The sequence below is a fragment of the Peromyscus californicus genome, unplaced genomic scaffold (assembly GCF_007827085.1).
Source record: "Peromyscus californicus insignis strain IS unplaced genomic scaffold, ASM782708v3 Scaffold_6__1_contigs__length_162567912, whole genome shotgun sequence".
Lineage (NCBI taxonomy): Eukaryota > Metazoa > Chordata > Mammalia > Rodentia > Cricetidae > Peromyscus > Peromyscus californicus.
The window spans coordinates 109,279,168-109,295,552 of record NW_026294584.1 but is presented as its reverse complement, the minus strand read 5'-3'; the positions used below and the strand labels follow the sequence as shown (position 1 = coordinate 109,295,552).

General features: G+C 42.9%; 1 protein-coding gene across 30 annotated transcripts in view; it reads left to right on the top strand.

The window, feature by feature from the left end:
- Magi1 (membrane associated guanylate kinase, WW and PDZ domain containing 1) overlaps positions 1-16,385 on the top strand; it is a 656,033-nt gene that overhangs the window by 129,479 nt on the left and 510,169 nt on the right. The window lies entirely within an intron of this gene.

The window sequence follows — 16,385 nt, the reverse complement described above, 5'->3', positions numbered from 1 at the left end:
GGATGGCCATGAGCCATCATGTGGGTGCTGGAAATTGTACCTGAATCCTCCACAAGAGCACCAAGTGCTCATAACCACTGAGCCATCTCACTAGCCCCTTAACAAGATATTTTAGTAAACAGTTCTTGTGAAAGCTCCAACGTCCCAGTGGCTTAGTTCAGTGGTAGAGGTCATGCTTAACGTGTTTGAGGTCTTAGGTTCAGAACATACACAACCAACGCAGCGCTGACTCTCTGAGACTAAGGGCAGGTTTTGGCATGGTACACTCCAGCTCCTTCACCCACTTGGGTCAGTGTGTAAACAAGAAACAAGAAAGGGACTTGGAGGACCGGCATATTTTGTGTCTCTTTGATGATTTATTTTCACAGTTGTGTTTTCCTTGCAGTGTGCATTTCAAGGATTTCTATGTTGTCAGCTACAGCTTTGTGCTTCCAGGCACTTTTCAATGCATTGCCTTTGTTTGCTCTCCTGCCCCTTCCTCCTTTGGTCCTACCTTCCTCCTCCAGGTTTTGGACAGCATCATGCTACATGGCCCTGCTGGCCTTAAACTCATCCTGGTGCTGAGATAGTAGGAGGTGCTATTCTGCCCAGCTACCAAATGCTTTTTCTTTTTCTTTTCTTTCCGTTTTTTTTTTGGAGACAGGATTTCTCTGTGTAGCTTTGGAGCCTGTCCTGGAACTCACTCTGTAGCCCAGGCTGGCCTCCAACTCACAGAGCTCCGCCTGCCTCTGCCTCCCGAGTGCTGGGATTAAAGGCCTGCGCCACCATTGGCCGGCCCAAATGCTTTTTCTTTAAGGTAACTGGTGTATTCTTTTTAAGAGAGTAAGAAGGTCTTCCCCTTAATAGGACTTTTGTTTTCATAAAACTATTTCCTCACAATACTTCTGAAATCATTAATTTAACAGCTAGAATGACTTACAGTACTGTTTTATGAAATGAAAAAATGTTCAACCTCACTAGCCATTAGAGAAAAGCTAGTTCAAACTATACCACCATTTTCTCTTTCCTAGTCAGAATGGCAGTTCTTACGAATGCAGGTAAGGGTGTGGAGAAAAGGGAACCCTATGCACTGCTAGCAGGAGTATGGACTTTATGTAGCCACTGTTGAACTCACTTTCGATGTTTATCAAGGAACTAGGACTAGAGCTCTCAGGTGACCCAGCGTATCATATCAGTCTTCCTCAAAGAACTACACACCGGTATGTCATAGAGATACTTGTGCATGAATATTTACTGTAGTAGTCACAGTAGCCATTCATGGAATCAATCAATCTAGGTGTCTATTAATTGAGTAGATAAAGAAAATTATGCACACATCGTATACATGCAATGGAATTTTATACGGCCATAAAGAATTGAAATTTGTAGGAAAATGGATGAAATTGGAGATTGTCATAGGAAGTTATTTAAGGAAGTTAAGTTAGTTTCAGTCAAATATCACAATTGTATTTTCATTTGTGCATTCTAGATTATATATAGATACATAAGGTCATGTACGTATGACACAGAAAGGGACAGATGGGAGGGAGCAGGGATGAGAAATGAGAAGTTAGAGAAGTGTGTGGGGGGAGATAAAGCAAATTATATACCTGTATAACGTGTCCTTATGAAACCTAGTACTATGTGCAATGGCTTTAAACCAATAAAAAATTAAAGGAAGAAAATATCATTTTATATTCAAGGTGATTTTTTTCCCAGCATAGACAGATGGTTAGGAGCACTAACTGTGAAGGTGTTATCTGAGTTTTCTTAGTTTACTTGTAGTACCCAGATTCCTGAAATAAAGATAGCGGGGGCAACCTTAAGAAAAGGTGGGTTGGGCTGAGCTGGGTATTGTGGTATAAGCCTTGAAACCCAGCTCTCAGGAAGCTGAGGTAGGAAGATGGGGAATTCTAGGCTAGTCTGAGCTCTGTAACCCCAGCCTGTCAGAAAGAAAGAGGAAAATGGAAGGTGGGTTGGAAGAAATAGTTTGATGACCAGGACGCCATTGATAGTGTCAATACAGGAATGTAGATGACTGTGTGTGTGTGTGTGTGTGTGTGTGTGTGTGTGTGTGTGTGTGTGTGCGCGCGTGCGCGCGCGCTCACGCAATGGATGTTTTGCTTGGTTACTTTCTACCTTACTCTTTGAGACAGGATCTCTCACTGATCTGGAGCCCACTGATTTGGCTAGGCTGACTAACTGACCAATGAGATTTTGGGATCCTTCCTTTTCCACCTCCCCAGCATTGGGGATTACAGGCATGTATGACACACCCATCTTTTTGTGTGGGTCTGTCCTGTGGATCTGAATTGAAGCCCCCTCTTTCTTGTGTAGGGAGTACTTTAACTACTGAGTCGTCTCTCCAGCCTCGGGAACAGCGATTGTATTTGTGTGAGTGTAATTGGAGGGGAGGCTCAGGAGGTGTGCTGTGAGCACACAGGTTTCGGTAGTAAGGATATATACTTGGCAGCTGTTATACTTCAGCTTGATTCCTCATCAGCAGTAAGGCATCTTCCGGATTTAGAAAGCAAAAACTTACTATTTTTATTAAAGCAATTGATTTGCAAATACTGCATGCTGGGAAGAAGCAGACTTGTGAGTTTCAGCCCCCCATGGGTTATAGACAGAAGTATAGTCTGTGTGGATCGTCATGGTGAAGGACCAGGAAAATCCTTTAATGAGGAGACTACTAAAGAGTCAGTCACCCTGAGGAGCCTGGAAAAGGCTACTCTCCATGTTCACATAAGGTCTGTTAGCGGGCAAATCCTAATAGGCTTTACAAAAGTGGACAAAGTGGACACCAGTTGCTTCTCAGTTGATTCTTGCTACCGCCTAAAAGTGATTTATTTGAGAAATCTTAAGCATTGTCATAGAATAGTGCTGTCAGAGGGAAGAGTGTTAAACAGAAGGAAGAGTTGATGTTTCAGTTTGGTAGATATTTTCTTGTGTACCCCCTTTGATTATTTTATACCGTGACCTAGTGAGAGATTCTCTTATTTAAAGATATTTACAATAACCTTTGCTTCAGGGTACATTGGTTTATGTGTGGCATCTGTTTTAATATTCTCTGTTTGGTTGTTTTTTTGAGGCAGTGTTTCTCTGTAGCTTTGGAGCCTGTTCACATGGACTGTTCATCTTCATCTTTAAAGTTGTCCTCATGTGGACTTTCTGTTTCACACAGTGAAAGAAAGAAAATTATATCACTTAAATGGGCACTAGAAAGGAAACTAAATGGAAATTGATAAAGAGATAATGAGTGATGGAATGAACAGGAATGATGGGTAACAGAGGGTTCATAGAGAGGCTCATGGTCAAAGTGACTTTGAAGTTGGGAATTAACATAGGGCCAAGTTAGCATGTTGGGTAGAGAGTGTACTTTGCAGAAAGATTGGCAACTGTCAAGGTCTTAGGACAGGAGCAGGTTTCAGAAACCCTGTACATTTCAGACGGGGCTTAGAGTACCGGAGGAATAGCTGGAAACTGGGTCAAAGGGCAGTGGGTGCTGGGGATGTAACTTGGGCCCTTATGCTTGAAATATCTCCCTAGCCCCACAAACCACTTCTTTATAGAAATCCTCGGTCTTTACCGAGTGAAGATTGTTGCAGTGATTTTTTTTTTTCTCTCGCTAACTTTGTGGCTTGCTATCGGAGTGAGTAGGGAGCTCTTATTTCTCTCACTGCTCTTTGGCTGCTCAGGAATATTACCAACTGCTTCTGTTTGAACTTAGGGTGATGCCCTTGACTCTCACCTCAAACTGTTGTTTGTGTTTGGTCCTTGAGGCTTGAGTGAAAACCTTCACTTTTATGGACTATGAGGAGTCTAGAATGGAACCCCCAGACGGGTGATCTGGGAACTGAAGCCTGCCTACCCCCACCCTGTTGCTGGGGCTCAGCCTTGTGCTATAAACAGCCCTCTAGCTAGGTGAGACTCCGCTGCTCCTGTCCTCCTGCATCTTTCCTCCATCCTCCATCCTATGCCCTAGCCTCAGTTCTCCCTTCTTAGTAAAACCCTGCTAGCTCTCCAGTGTTCCTTAATCCTTCCTGCCTTTGAGTTCAGGTAATGCCATTAGTCTCCCTTTCCTAGCGTAGCCCTGCTTCAAGTAACACAATTGTCCATGGGTGTCCAAAGGGGGTTGCTTGAGTCCAGGACCCACTGAGGGTGGGAAGATGTTTAAGTTACAGAAAATGGCTTAGTAGTTACATAGAACCTGCCTCCTTGCACATACTAGGTACATGTTTACCATTGTTCTCTACCCCCAGCCTTCCAACATACTTTAATCATTTCTAGGTTACTAATACTATCCCCTGTGAGATAAATGTGATGTAGGCATTTGCTGTGCTGTCTCCATTAGGGGATAATGGCAACTAAAAATCTGTATGCATTCAGTACAGACACAATTTTTATTTCACCCAGTATTTCCACCCTCTATGGTTGCTTGCATCCATGGATGTGGAATCTGTGATGCACACAGAGGGCCAGCTGCCTTCGATTTACCATTTGATGCTGTGACTTTCAAGATGTACCTTCGTCTTGAAACAATGCATTTTCAGTGACAAGAGTAGCATGCGTCTACTTTTTTTTAAAAATTGGAAACACAAAAATCATGCTCTCAAAGACATTGACACAATTCCAAGGGCACAAAAGTAAACTTATGTTTTTAAAAGATAGGTATCTGGAATTGTTCACCACAGAAATCCCATTATTTCTGCATTTTAAACCTCCTAGAACTCTTCCTTATATCTGGGAGCACCACGGAAGTCTGTCAGGTCACAGAAACATCTGGATTTCTATGGCACGCTCTCATCTGGAAGTGTAGTCATCTACCACTGTGCAGTATAATCAAGCCAGGTAGAATTCAGAGATTGTCCGGACACCGATTAAGCTATCAGAGAGTTTTTTGTTCTTTTACTGTACATTTGTTGCATTGCTGGTTCAGGAGACCAAGGATGGTACTGGGAAGTGAACGTAGGATCTTGTGCATGCTCGGCAAGTGCTGTACCATTGCTACGTCCTCAGCCCAAAACCACATTTTGATCACCTCTGTACAGACATTGTGAGTAAGCATTTTGAAAATGAATAATAATCTAACGTACCAGTTGCATATCTGTATAGTTTGGGCTTGCATTTCATATATTTTAAAAAAGTGTATGTGTGTGCATGTGTGTTGTGCATGTATATATATATACCCATTCATAGTTGTGTGGGTGCATGTGTATGAGCATGTGTATAGAAGTCCTCTTTTGCTCTCCACTTTATTAAGTCAAGGTCTTAAGATGAATCCAGAGTTTGCTAATTCTAGGTTTTCTCGATAACCAGTTTGTCCTAGGGACTTCCTGTCTCTCCTTTCCAATGCTGGGACAAAAGGTGACCCCCTTCACTTGTCCAGCTTTTAATTGGATTCCAGGGATCTGAATTCCAGTCTCATGCTTTCTCAGCAGGCACTTTAGCCACTGGCTCCCCCAGCCTCTTGCTTTTTTTATTTTACTTTTTTAAAATTTCTAGTGATTGGTTACTGCTGTGTTCAGATACTCTTCCCATAGTTTGTGAGGCAGAGTGCTAAAGCAGTGTTTTTCACCCCTTGGTGAGTATCCTGTCATCCTAATCAGATAGTGCCGTACACTGTTGTTAAATCAGAATCTGGGGGATATAGCACAGGGCCCAGCATTACTGTTTTCCTTACTTTTTTATTCTTTGTAGCAGTTTCCAAACTGCCCTGGCTGTTGTAATGGCCTAGTTGACCCCACCTTTGTAGAGAACCTAGTTTCGCTGTGATGTTTAGGAATGCTTCATTACCATCAGAAACTGAGCACTTCTATAGTGAGACCTTTGCTTTCTTGTGACTTTCTTAAGCTTTGTTTCAGGATGTTGTCACATGGGGAGAGGGGAGCCTCAGAAGGGCATCACACTACCTTTTGCTTATCTCTAGTAGCTTGAGCCTGGGGCTGCATAGGTGGTGATTGGGTACACAGGCCTGCTCTTCCTGAGGCTTCCCCCAGGAGGGTAGATGGGAGCTAGGCTCTCAACAGGTGTTTGGGTTAGAATGTGGTGTTTGAAGTTTGGTTCCCCAGCTGGTGCTGTTTTCTGGAGGGCATGATGCTTACCTGATGGGCATAGGTCACTAGTGGTGTGCACTGAAGGGGACACCTGCCTCTGCTTTCATTCTTGGACTTTTTGGATCTGCCAAGATGTGAGCAGTTCCCCCCACGTGTTCCCTGGCCGTGAACTCCCTCATGCCTCCCTGCCAGGATAGACTGAGGCCATGAGCCCAAATCAAGCCCTTTTCCTTCAAGCTATTTCTCTCAGGTATGTGGTGACAGCACCAAGGAACATGACTAATACAGCTGGTAACCCTTAGGTACTTAACCAGTGAGAATCCAGTGAATGGGTAACCTGTGTCCGGCAGGGTTGAGTCATGAGAGAAAGCCAGAGGGAGGAGACACAAGAAGGGCATCCTGGACTGAGGACAGTGGGACTGGCCTTAGAAGAGAGTGGAGCTGGGAGTGTGGGATGAGTGTGTGGGGGTGGGGAAGGGGTAGTCACAGAGCCTTGCAGCCTGTGGTAAGGGGTTTGGATCTTATTCCAAGAACAATGACTCTGTTGAAAGATTTTAATAGGAAATGAGCCTCCTACCTCTAGGGTACATCTCTGTGGCTGAAAGTCTCTGAAGGTGTGAAAGGCAGAAAGAGGTGGGTGTCTTAGTTTGGTCTCCAGTCTTGCAAACAGTATAGATAATATACCAGGCTTGCTTGGCCGGGCCCCTCTGGCACTCTTGGCTCCCCACGCTGCTTATCTCACAGAAGTCTCATGGAGCTGTGCCTCTGCAAGGTCTGAAACGGGAAAGTAAAAACCGAATCTAAAGGTTGTCATGCCATCTCCCCAACATCCTCACAGGGATGTGGGTGCTCCTTCCGGATTCCTAGATTCACCTGGTTTTGAGGAACGTGGCTCTATATTTTATGCCTAATTTTAGGCAAATTAAAAACTGGACCATTTATAAAGAGCACTGTAGGAACTTTAAAGAAATCATTGGTGCAGGTATAATATGAAGGAAGGAGCCTTCCTGTCCCCTCTGTCAAGGAAATGGATGAGGGAGGAAGGGAAGGAGAGAGAGACAGAAACAGTGAAAGACAGAGAGACAGACAGACACAGACAGAGAGACCGGTATTGACATTTCACTAGGAGGGCTTTCTGTATGCTGGGAATTCAGTTCTCACGCTGCCCTTTGAGATCTTCAGAGCTATCCTTCCTGTCTTGGAGATGAGGAAACCGAACCTTAGAAGCAGGTTGCCCAAGGTCACATTCAGCTGGGAAGTGGCAGAGCAGAGTACACACCCAATCAATCCTGTTGCTCAAGGTTTCCTCCCAATTTCTGCGGAACGTGAAAGCTTCAGCTAAGACAGCCTCCCTCCCCGCCCCCTTGGTGAATATGAGCATCTTCCAGGGCTTCTTTTCCCCAGCTAGACTTGGTGATTTCATTCCAGCCATTTCATGACACATATAATCAATCTATAATTCCTTCCATTTGATCTTTAACTTCTGATTTTGCTACAGCTCTTTAAGACAGTGTCAGTCAGTTCTCTCTCCTGTTCCTGAAGGTTAGTGTTGGAGGGTTGATGCTGCCAGCTTGGTCCTGCTCTCAAGCAAGAGAGAAGGACTGACGTTGTGCCTGCCCTTAGGCTGTGCCCTGATGGTGTGCATGCTCAGGTCCTGCCAGCAGGTGATAGCCGAAACCCAGGTCGCCCTGCCCATGTTGCCCTGCCCCTTTTGCAGAGTTGCTGGAAGAGCTCTGCCTGCAAGGCCCACATTGGAATTAAGGGGAGGGAGCTACAGGCTGGTACAGGTAAGAAAGCTCCAGCAACCTACTTTTTCACAGCTAAAATTAAGACCTGCTTGAGCCTCTAGGAGACGTTGGTGCTTCCTGCAGGATCAGAGATTGGTGTTAGGGTTTTCTTTTGCATATTCAGGGCCTAGGATAGTCTCTGCCTTCTCTAGTAAGAGAGTGTTGGCTGTTGTCTTCTTGGATTGTTTGGGATTTTATTGTTAATGAGCCATCATGGTTTCATTTACTTTTATTCCACTTGAGAGTGGGTTCCATTCTCGGTGGCAGTCTGGGCTGCTGTCAGTCCTTATCAGCTACCAGAAAGACATGACCCAGAGATGAATGCCATTCTACTTCAGCTTTACAGCATTAATTAAAATATCTGTAGAAGCATCACTCAGCAAGCAGATTCAGGTATTTACTCCCCACCATTGCTTTGTTAGCGATTACAGCCAGTCCCTGTTCAGGGATGCTCACAAAGACTCTGTGTGTGCATGCGCACATGTTATTTTGCATTCTTTAGCACTCACTGAACAACACTGGGAAAAAAATTACCAAGCATGTTGTTCTTTAGAGTAGGATGGCTTCGGTAGTTCTTTTTGTGTGGTGAAAGTTTTATTTTTTTCTGTTAATAATAGTGACCTTCAAACCTGGCAAGTGTCTCCTGGAGCAGAATAAGCCTGTGCTAGTAGTAAGCGTGGTAATTATCGGAGCCCTGTGGGAACACAGGCATTTGTGAGTTTTGGGCATTCTTGGATATATAAATGCAAATTCGTGGAGGGCCCTTAAGGGATGAAAACAGAAGAATTAGTCTATACAAAAATGTGCCTTATTCCCAGGAACTGGGATCAGAGCCGTGGTATAGCTTGAACAGAAGTGGTTTGTGTAGGTAGGTAAGTGATTTTTACCATTCTGAAGCTTAACAGACCCATTTTTCAACAGGAGGGAAACCCCCTTTGCAGCTCTTTATTTTCCACGGCGGTAGCAACCAGCCAGCGAGAGTGTTTTTAATTGAAAATCACATAACTTCAGCTTAGCCAACTTTCAATTGCTTCCCAAGCGCAGCGTTTTGCCAGAGTTTCAAACAAGACTGTACAAGAAAGGAAAAGAATGTGGGATTCACAGATACTAAAACATTGTAAAAACAGCTCTGATATCACCAGCCAATTTAGACACCGAGCGCCTCTCATCATTTGCCGAGGGTGAACAGAAACTTAATTCATACGCTTTCTCAGAGCTTCCTTGTCTCCTTTCTGGTGGCTCCTCCTCTTTTCATGGACCACCCTGGCTTGTTTGCACTTTTCTGTCTGTGGCTTCAGCTCTCTCGGTCTTGTGTGATGGTTGCTTTGGTTGGGGAGGAAATGCTTTTGTGGATGACTCTGAGTTGCAAGCACTGTAATGTTCTCGACAAATGTAGACAGAAAGTGTCTAACTTCAGGGCATGGGGCATAGCATAGGGTGTCTGAGGGATGGACAGGGAAGGGGGGATACCAGTGTCCGGGTCTCAAACACTGTCTGGTAGGTGTCTCTGTATCTCATTTCCTCTTCCTGTGCTCTTCTTTCTTCTCTGGCCTTCCTAGGCCCTGGCTGCCCATATTCCCAGCATGCATTTCAAACCAAGGCTAGAATCTTTGTCTACCCTGTGTGTTTTGAAGGGATGGGCTTTGATTGATCCATTGTGGTCAGAAGCCCACATCTGTGGCACAGGAAGTGAAATCCCATGCAACTCAGGGGCTGGAAGCAAATCTGTTGTAATCATTGTAGGGGCAGAAATGGCTCCAGAACTCAGTTCACCATTGTTAGTCTTCTTTACAATGACGTTTATTTATTTGTGTGTGGAGATCAGAGGACAACTTGTGAAAGTTGGTTCTCTATGTCTATCACGTGGGTCCTGTGAATGGAACTTAGGTTGTCAGGCCTGGTGGTAAGCACCCTTACCCGCTGAGCCACGTTGCTAGCCCACACTGTTAGTTTTTGTTTTTTGTTTTTCTTTTTTGAATGAGTTTTTGTAGGACCTTCTTGTAGCACGAATCCTAATTGGTCTTAATAATCAAAACCTGGAGTCAGTTATCAGGGTGAAAACTGAAAGATCAGAGGCTCAGAGCAACCAGCCACTAGAAAGACTTCTTACCTCTGTCAAATCCACAGACTGAAAAGGCCGACCAAGCTTCTGTCTCCATACTACCTTATCACTTCCTCTCTCTGCCCAGCCATATTACTTCCTGTTTCCTCCTCTCAAGTGTGGGATTAAAGGCATGTGCCTCTCAGGTATCGGGATTAAGGCTTGAGATCCCTAGTGCTTGAATTAAAGATGTGTGCCACCACTGCCTGGCCTCTGGTGGCTGGCTCTGCACTCTGATCTCCAGGCAAGCTTTATTTGTTAGAGCACAAACAGAGTATCACCACACCTTCTTTTAATGCTAGGGATCAAATATAGTGTATTGTGTATGCCAGGCTGAGCTATGCCTCCAGCTCTTAGAAATCCTAACTCCTTTTCTGCTCCAATTTCAGGTTCATCAGTCAAGTCGGGGATAGAAGTATAGAGCAGGAGTAGATGGAGGACCTGCTTGTTAGGCTCAAGACTCCACGTCCCATTCTCAGTGACACAAAAAACAAATCCTAACAAAAGAACACCAAACCTAGTCCAACAGAAGTATTTACATGTCTGGTGCGGGACAGGCAGATATTGACAAAATAATTGTGTGTTAGGGTATTATTAGCATGTGAGCACTTATTGAATGCCTTCTGTCTCCTGGGCCCTGTTTCAGCTTAGACAAGTAACACATGCCTCATAGTTTTCACCCACACCATGTTATCTTCCCAGAATTATAGCCATATGCTTTCTGTCTGCTGGATTCCCACCTGATTGTCACTGGAATGAGAGCTTATTTTGAAGGTTGTTCCTTGATGCTGTGTGTACATTTTTTTCTGTCCTAAGTGATGACATTTGAAAAAAATAATGATTAAATTCAGGGAGGCCTGGTATAACAAAAGATAAGATAGTGTCCGGTGAAATAATTTCCAAGGTCCAACGACTGGGTGTGTGATAATCCATCACTTGTCCTAGAAACATGCCAAGAAGCAGAATTGGCCAAAAGGATAGAAAATGCTTTATGTTTTTAGTTCAGGTAATTGGTTTCACTGGATAAATGATAACTGAAAGCAAATCTGAAATTCTATTAGAAGTTTAATTATTATTCTCTTTGATCTAAGTGTGCAAATGATTAAGACATGAAAAATGTTTCTTGATAAGCAAGGTCTGGGTTTCCATGGATTTAAGGCCATCTTAGTACGTTCACTTTGGACCAAGACTTCTGTAGCATCCGGAAAATTCGTACCTCAGAGAGGGTTTGTTTTAATTTTCATTCCTTAATATAATTATAACTTTAATCCTCTTTTGCAAGTTTAATCCAAAATGTAAGTGAATTAGGTAAAGTATATTAGAAACCGTATCATAAAATCTCTTTGGAGGTTTTGGTATACATGTACAGAGACTGGATGCCAAGGGCTTTACTGTGAATCCGTTTTTGAGCATGAAAAAGAGGACAGTTCATTATTGTTCTCTGCTCTTCTATCCAACTTGGCTTTGCTCCTCTGTTGTTGTGCTGGAAGGATTTGTAACTGAGTCATGTCAAAATGGTGACACTATGGCATTGATGACATTTCTGCCATCTGCCAGGACCTCTGAGGTGACCTCAGTTTTTCCTAAGGTTGATCTTTCTTTCCTGCCTTCCTGTGATCGATTTTTGGGTCCCATCACACCCCATTTATTTTTTTTGTTTGGTTTTGAGACAGGATCTCACTGTGTAGCCCTGGCTGTTGTGGAACTCACTATATAAACCGGACTGGTTTTGAACTCATAGAGATCCACTTACCTCTGCCTCTCAGGTGCTGGGATTAAAGATGTGCCACCATACCTTGCCAAGCCTGGTTTCTTCAGTTGAGTGGTCCTTTAGGTGCGTGTTATCAGTGAAAATTGATGCGCTTATGTGTGTCTGAGTGACTCTAGATTTCCTCCCATGACAGGCTTTGTTCAGTGGACATTTTCCATTTCCAAAGGAGATCTGTCTGTAGAATTCATTCCTTTTGTTTAGTTGCTGTTTTTTTTTCATTCATTGTTCCACGTGTGTATATTTAGAAAGACTTTATATAGTATTTCGAAGCACTGGGAACTCTGAAATGAATCATAGAATTGAACGAGCCATAAAACGGAATCTTATTTTCTGAGCGTATCAACAGTTCAAATTGTATTTGTGTATATATGTGCACATGTAATTTTGCACATGTATATGTGTCTTCATATATAATATGCACACATGTATTAACTTCTACAGATAAATGCCACCTTGGTGTGCTGTCCCGATTAAATTTTGTTAGTGTTTTTCTCTAGCGTTTTGAAAATAAACCTTCCCTGAGACCCTCCTCACCTCCCCTTTCTTCCCCTTTTTCTCTGAAGTTGTCAGTGGACTTTTATTTGAGAAGAATAAATATTTGATGTTAGATCATAGCTGAGGATAGATTTTTGGATCAACTCTTGGTAGAAATAGATAAATTCAGAGAGCCCTTTTGAGCATGGCTTTTATAGAAAGAACCATTCAGCCTACTGGAATATCAAACTCTGGCTTATGTCTTGTCTAAGGCGTTATTCTTAAATATTTTAAGGAGAAAGGTAATTATGAGTATATCCTTAGTTAACTAGTTGGTGTTATGTTTTAAATTGATATTAGGGGATAAATATCTGTTTTCCTTCAAAATACTTTGCCTATAAATAGCAATCCCATGTAGCAAGATATTGAAATACCTCAATTTTTTCATTAATATTTGGGTACAAAGAGTAGTACACAGTTATTACTAAACTGTTAGGAAAAAAAAAGAGACTTTTTCCCTCAGAAAATCCTCATCTATAATTACACCAAATTTGATGAGTGTTATCTTTCATGAATATATTAGTCTAGATGTATTATGTATGTATATATAAAATAAAAATCAGTGGTGAAATGTATGCATTTTATTTTTATTTCTACTTCCTATAAATCATGAACATGTTGCTATGAAAAATAAAACCCACATTATTTTATACTACCTCTTTTAAAGGTTTGCGTAGCATTCCATCACAGCGCCAGCTAGTCTCACTGCAGGATAGTAGAGGGTTACCTTTAGTTTTTCGTGTTTTAAAGAATTTTAAGATAAACGCCCTTGTATCTCAGTACTGTCCACATGATGAGTAGTTTATTTTTGGACGGACAAACTCCCCAGCCGTGGAATAGCTGAGCTCAAGGTTTGGCTGATTTCAAGGCCCCTTGTTTGTTTTCAACTCACATATAATCATACTGCTTTCCTGATAACCTTCCTCCAGGTGCTGAACAGGGTCACACTTCGGATGTCGTGATCGCTCTTGTTGCAGAGATAACAGCTCTTACTGTTATTTGCTATCCTGGTGGTTTCAGTTTGGTCTGGGTCCTCGGTTTCTTTTCCTGCTCTTGTCTGTTCCTGGTGTCAGAATTTGAGGTCTTTTGCGACATTTGCCTTTTGGAGAAAACTATTGTGGCGCATCAGTCCACGGCTCCCCCACACTAGCCAGATTTTGTGTGTGTGTGTGTGTGTGTGTGTGTGTGTGTGTGTGTGTGTGTGATGTTGATGTGGTTGTCATTGTCTGAAGGAATTGGCTGTTCCAGAGAAGCAGCATTAGGGAACAGGTTAGTCCTTTTCCCTTTCTGAGCTGGAAGAATGCCCAGGGAGTGTTGTCATAGAACAAGCAGGCCATTTCCCTGCTCCTAACTGCTGAGAAGGACTGACTCATTAGGAGGTTTCCAGAGATTGAAGTACCTTGGGCTTAATACCTATTACAGTTTGATAACTGAAGAATCCCTTCAGAGAACAGAAAGAAGTGTCTGGAAAGTCTAGATCAACATCATTTCTCCACATTAATGTAGAGGGTCATTGACATGATTTGAATGAGACTTTATCATCTAAATGACTTTAAAAATTAGTTGTTAATTTGTGGTTGTCATTTCCTACCATAGTGAGTTTAGGTTCAGTTTTTCCCTGTGATAGAGAAAACTGCAGGATAGATGATCACCAATCCTATTACAAAGATTTTTTTTGGGGGGGGGTAGAGGGCAGGGAATTGGAAAAGAAGAAAACTTAATTACTGTATGAATGAATACAAAGGTAGCGTCTGTCATGCTTTGCCTTCTGAATGAATTATAATAATTATGACACTTGTAGCCTCTCATTCTGAGGTGACAGTTTTAATTTCTGAAATCTCAAGACATCACCTAACCCCCTGGGCCAATACATTTTCTGTGTGTTTCGTGTACTGTTTTTGTGTCCACGGTCATGGCATTGGGTGGAGAGAGGGGCACTGGGAAATAGGTGTTGAGTTTTCAGAGGAAACGCTTTGATGGACTTTCTGCCAGCGTTTCGGGAGTGCTGTTGTTGCCTGTGTGCAGTAAATCCCACTTGCTTGTCCCACAGCACTTAGGCCTGCTGTTTAGTGCACACAAAGGGAGATAAAGGACTGAAGGATTTATTGCCAGGTTCTTGGTTATGCATGTGCAGCTGTATCCCCCCCCCCCCCCCCCCATGAACATCACAGCTATCTGCAAAGGGGCACATTTTTATATAGGTTTTAATAGATGACATGACTTAGCACCTCCATTTCCCTGATACTATTCATTTCTGTTTAGGAATGTCACAGTGATGGGTGTGTGTGTTTTGACCTCATAGGAAGGTTCCATGACAACAGTAAACATTCACGTGGCAGGTTTTCGTAAGGTAATTAACGTGGATGATGCAAGTGGCCTCAGCCTGCAGTGAAGATGGTTGTGAAATTTCCCATGCCACAGGATATTCTCAGAGCTGGGACAGGCTCTCTGAGGACTGTGAAGGGTTCTGATGTGAGCTCCCCTTCCAGACAGAGCAGGGCAGAGTTCATGCCTGCTGGCTCCGTTGTGTTCCTCTGGTGTGTCCTGATTGGGTTGAACTGGAGTGTTTGCACCACTATTTGAGGTAGTTTTGTTCTTCTCAAGGACTGTTCTTATGGAATTCTGTTGGTATTTTCTGTCTTCAATTAGTCTGCATTAAAAATGACCACGAAAACCCCAAACTTCAAAATGACTGATACAGTAGCATTACTTTATAGAAGAGCTGTCATCAGTTACCTTTTGGATTTGATAATTGATACTTGGTTATCGTTTTTGGTGTTTGGGTGGTGTGGTTTATTTTTGTCATTTTAATGATTTTAAAATTTACTTTTGTTTTATGGGTATGGGTGGGTGTTTTGCCTGGATGTATGTCTATGTGCTATGTGCATGTAGTACCTGAAGAGGCCAGAAGAGGGCACTGGATCCCCTGGCCCATAGTGACAGATAGTTGTTAGCTGCTACCTGAATTCTGAGAGTTGAACCTGGGTCCTCTAGAAGAGCCATTAGTGCTCTTCAATGCTGAGCCTTCTCTGTAGCCCAGTTTTAATGATTGTAACAGTGAAGAGCACAGTTTAAGTAGAGCGTTAGGTTCTAAGTGCCACATGAAGGGACTTCGTGGAGGATTGGTGTATTCACCTTAGTATCACACAGCCTCCGTGAAGTCCTTTTGATAATAGTCAATGCTTTTTAGGAATCACGGCAGGAATTCTTGACAGCGGTTCCTCCCCTTCCTCATACACAGTTACAGAGTGTGAATAGAATCTTGTCTGCACAGGGGGGTGGGTAGGGTGTCTGGTTCCTTCTCCTTGAGTTGAGGGGAAGGACTTGTGGTTACAGTGAAGTGAGGATCTAAAACTTCCAAGGCAGGGTCAGGAGAGATAGTGAAACCTCCATCTCATTCTCTTGGGAAACTTGGCCTTGCAATCCATCCAGCAGGTTGGGAAGCCGCTCAGGTAGACACATGGGAAGGCCGTGTCTATGTGTTTCCATGATCAGACACAGCTAAGCTTCCTGATGCTTCTAGCCTTTGGTCTCAAGTCACCTTCAGTCTTCCTGGGGTGAATCTTCAGGCTTCCCTTAACAGAGACTTTGAAAATTGTGATAGATACTGAGGTGGTCTCTGTTAGCTAAAGCCATTGGGTTTGGGGATAACATGTGTGTAGCAGTATAATTGGATTGAGATATTGGGGCCACAGTGAAAACATGATTCTCCTTCTAGGTATGAATATTGTTTATACATTTAATATCCATGTAACCTTGAGTGAGGTGCCTAGCTTTTTATGTTTATTCTGTTAACTGTAAATGGGGCTGATTATCTTTTATTCTTTCTAGACATCTATGAGAACTGGTGATTGGATATTTATGAGCTGCCAAAAAATATTTGTGGTCATTATTTTCATTATACTATATTGCTGGGGTTTGAGAATACATGGAGATACTGATATGAATTATATTTTAACTTTTAAAAGAGTTACAAATGTTTTTACATTGCATGATGGGACATGCTGTGGGTGTGTGCTGTGCATTGTGTGGAGAGGAGTCAGCTTGCAGGCGTCTGGTCTCTCTTTCCACCATGTGGGTTCTGGGGATTGAAGTCTGGTGGTCAGACTTGAGCACGGTGAGTCAACTTGCTGTCTGGCCCTATCAAGTTTTGAAGT